Here is a 4,406-nt window from a genome sequence, read left to right on the forward strand (position 1 = left end):
CAACGCATTTCCAGCAGCTGAGTTCTGGCTTTCACGTGTTGATATATACGTGTCTGTCTTTATACTATTTCACGTATCAAATGGTTTGAATGAATGAGAACAAGAACTCATTACCTGCTACTCGTCAAGCTTACTCCGTATAATATTTACCTTTAAGGGAATAGGTTTTAACCTGGCGATATTGTGTTGATATTATCTGCGCGATAATTCTATAATATTGGCAATATAAATATTAACCAACGATTGAAGCCAAAGTACCTTACATGCAAACAATTGTTTAACATATTATCATAAGTCACAGATATTCAGCATTTTAAAGTTAACAAAATATTAACGTGCACTTGACGTGCAGGAACATGTTTAGAAGTACAACCGTGTTGTTACTAATCACTGAATTCTGACCAAAAAATGAAAACTTTCTAAGCATTAGGTATGTTGAAAATAAATACTATCCACGGAGATGATTGTATGTAAGAATGTTGAAACTCCATATCTGGAATTAAAAAAATATTTAACATAGGAATTGAAAGAGGACATTACTGCATATATGTACATGGATTTAATATGTATAAGTAGTGAACATTATTATGAGAGAGAGAGAGAGAGAGAGAGAGAGAGAGAGAGAGAGAGAGAGAGAGAGAATTTTCCCCGAAGCTGAAATGATCTGAATTGCATATGGAGTAGTAGTTTTCTAGAGAAGTTGTGGAGCAAAGAACAAACGTATTGCTAATAATCAAATCAGCCAAGGAGATATGACTATGGAGCAGTTTGGTTTACAATTATTTCTTTATCTAGAAAGAAAAGTGTAGTAAAGTCATGACAAACGGCAAGGGTTATCATATGACAGCCTGAACTTTTTCACATTGAACATTCAAGGACTCATGTGTTAAGACAATGTCTGAGACGATATTTGCAACATTATTTCCGACTTTGATGCCATTGCCTTGATCGGGTCATTGGCAAATAAAACAGCTATATTTGTTTGCATAGTTATTAAGCATTTAACTTTTTTTCAGAAAATATGTTAAAAAGGTGGCAAGCATATAGCAACAAAATCATATAATTGGTATTGTTTCGTTAAAATTTGCGTTGTTCTTTTTTCTCTTAAAAAATAATTGCTTCTTGGTATTATGTTTGGCCAGATGGTCAACAAGGTGGTAATAACGGGTGATCTCAACGGTAGAGTATGTTGACAGCCAGACTTGACCGAAGTTAATACTATTACTGTACTATTAAAAACCAACAGAACAACCATCTACTTGTTGTTTTCCTACACAGACTCTCACGTGACAAATGTCAATAAGTTACACATATGGATGTTTGTTAGATGTATACAAACGAACAGAGTTCGTATAGAGAACGGTATGCTAGAAAACAATAGTAGTTCGTATAGAGGAGTGAGGGTTAGAAATCAACAGGAGTTCGTATAGAGGAGTGAGGGTTAGGTAGTGATAGCTCGATAGGAAGAATTCCTTATTACAGTGTAAATGATACGAGTGTCATCCATTATTTAGTGTTGCCTGACACCAGTTCTTCCACCTCATAAATAATTTTGATATCCAACACTTTACGGATCAGCCAGGCCATGCCTGACTAACGGCTAATGGCGTGGCGTGAAACGCACTGGTTGAAGAGTATAGTATATTACATGCGGAAAAGTTACATATGTACATGTTTGACTAAGTGGAATGACTCGTGAGGAAAATTGTCATGACAAGTCAATATTGGATGAAAATAGACAATGGAAACCCAAAATGAATTTATAACACAGTGATTGACTCAATCATATTGGATGAAACAGACACTGAAAACCCAAAATGAATTTATAACGCAGTTGTTGACTCAAGTCAATATTGGATGAAATAGACACAGAAAACCCAAAATGAATTTATAACCAGGGCTGGCGCTACCATATAGGCAAACTAGGCAGCCGCCTAGGGCGCTGATTTCAGGGGGCGCATTTTTTTAAAAAATATTGTTTATAAATTTTGAAATTGATATTTTCCGGGTGGGGGCGGGGGGGGGGGGGGGACGCCAGAATCTAACCTTGCCTAGGGCGCCAGATAGTCTGGCCGGGTCTGGCGCCGGCCCTGTTTATAACGCAGTTCTTGCTCATGCGATGAGTTTGGTTGCTGATATGTGTTGCTTTGATCAGAATTTGATCAACATCAAACAGATCCTGCGAGCGAAATGTTATGTATATAAAAAGCACACAAGAAGCTCGTGTAGAAGAAGAAATAGAATCAAACACTTAAGGGTAGACAATTGGAAGAAACGAATCATTTGAAGCGTGTGGAATTTTGGATATTGTTTTGAAATTGATGAAGTTTATAAAATAGTTATTTTACGTGATGAAATTTTTAGGTATTTTAAAATGGAGTTGGCTAGTATTAATCTCAGTCCTGTTGCTGATTTGGAGATGCGGTCGGCAACGGCTTTGTTGATATAAATGAAGTAATGTTCTGTTGGGGATTAGCCTCTTTTATTATTAAGAAGATGCGGGTGGGGGAAGCGAATCAACTTGTACGTTATCGATAGTAAATTTTCTACACATTTTGATGGATAAAATTTTGTTAACATGCCGAAGGTTCAAAGGGCCTCGCCCCTTGAGTCCCACCGAGGACTGTATCTCCCAGAAATCATTCTTACTTGTTTTACGTCCCACTAAACAATATTTCTCTAATAATACTGGAATACTTGATAAATGCGTTAAAAATACTAAAATAATAATAATTCACCGTCTAATCCTTTAAATAAATACATTAAACACTTTTCGGATATAAATATACCATATTTTATGACGCTATTTAATATAATATTTTTGAGCTCATTATACCATTGCACAAGAAAGGAAATCCCGAGGATAACTAATAACAGAGAATTAGCCAAAGTGAGTTTCCTTCACAAGGTGTTCACGAGGATATTCAATGAGAGATTAGTTACACGGGAATATAAGTACAATACAATGTTATATGCACAGTTTGGTTTATAAAAAGAATCACTCAGCGGTTGATGTTAATTTATATTATATTCCATTGATCAATAAGCATGTAGGTGAGAATGAAACAGCATACTGTGTTTTCATTGACTCGAGTTAGGCCTCTGATACCAAACATCGGAGTGAATCGTTTTATAAATTAGGAATACGTGGCAGATGTTTATTATAATAAAATCAATGAGACTGGTACATTTCACACATATTTTACACAGGAACTACAAATCATCCATTGTTTTTATGTTGACGGCATTGTTCCCCTTTTTCCCATATACCAATTCTTCCCGCATGTATATATACATTGTATGTACGTGTCAGTTGTCTCACATAGGCGGTTTATACTTAGAGAACTGAGATATACAAACTTCTTCAATACCCCATGATTTACTTCTACCTAGATCGTCATACGTGCGTTCACGGGCATTGAGGCAATAAGCAAACAGTCCAATAAAAAATATAATCACGCCAACAACCAGACGAAACAAGAAACAAACACAACTACATGAGTGGCAAACAAAACGTATCCTGTGGTGTTACAAAGAGTGGCATCGCAACGTATCGTGTGGTGTTACAAAGAATGGCAAACACAACGTATCGTGTGGTGTTACAAAGAATGGCAAACACAACGTATCGTGTGGTGTTACAAAGAATGGCAAACACAACGTATCGTGTGGTGTTACAAAGAATGGCAAACACAACGTATCGTGTGGTGTTACAAAGAATGGTGAAAGGCTTCCTCCAAAGTCAAGATGAATCCATGTCATTTTCAGAAGGCATTCCTGGCGAAGACGATGGGATCGTATCTGACTTCAGTCAAACACATCTTGTCATCTTCAATGATGTGATGTTGGGAGAAGTAGAAATTAAACATTGCTCTACACAAAGTGGACAGTATTATTTACATTACACGAAATAGCAAGAAAGGAAAGCATGTCAAAGGATCATACTTAATGCTTATCATATGGCGTTGTTTAAAAGTCTATGCAATCAATCTGAAATGCAAGTGTTAGCCCAACAAGGAACATAATGGACGAGTTATGCATATGACAATGGCACTCAAAGACACCATGCTTATTTATTCGTCTATTTATTCATCTATTCAAAACCTTCCAATCCCGGTATGTTTAGATTTCGTACCACTTTAGTTCACGGCTTGGCGCCGTGAATGAGACCCTGTCAGTTACACGTTGCATTTGGCATCTGTTTGAAAAACTGTATCGTAACATCCCTCAGTTCTTTTCTCCGTTGTAAAGCTTTAGATTTTTTCAATCTCGACTTCATGCCAAATTAAATTGTCCATCATATGCCATCAGTTGGGGTAAACAAATTGCACAAGTACGGTCGTGATTGTTAGAATCGAGTCTCAATGAAGTGTTTCAGAAGTGAACTTTGAGAGCACGTCAGGTACTAC

Source organism: Sinohyriopsis cumingii, chromosome 8, assembly GCF_028554795.1.
Source record: "Sinohyriopsis cumingii isolate HCF-2022 chromosome 8, ASM2855479v2, whole genome shotgun sequence".
Taxonomy (NCBI): domain Eukaryota; kingdom Metazoa; phylum Mollusca; class Bivalvia; order Unionida; family Unionidae; genus Sinohyriopsis; species Sinohyriopsis cumingii.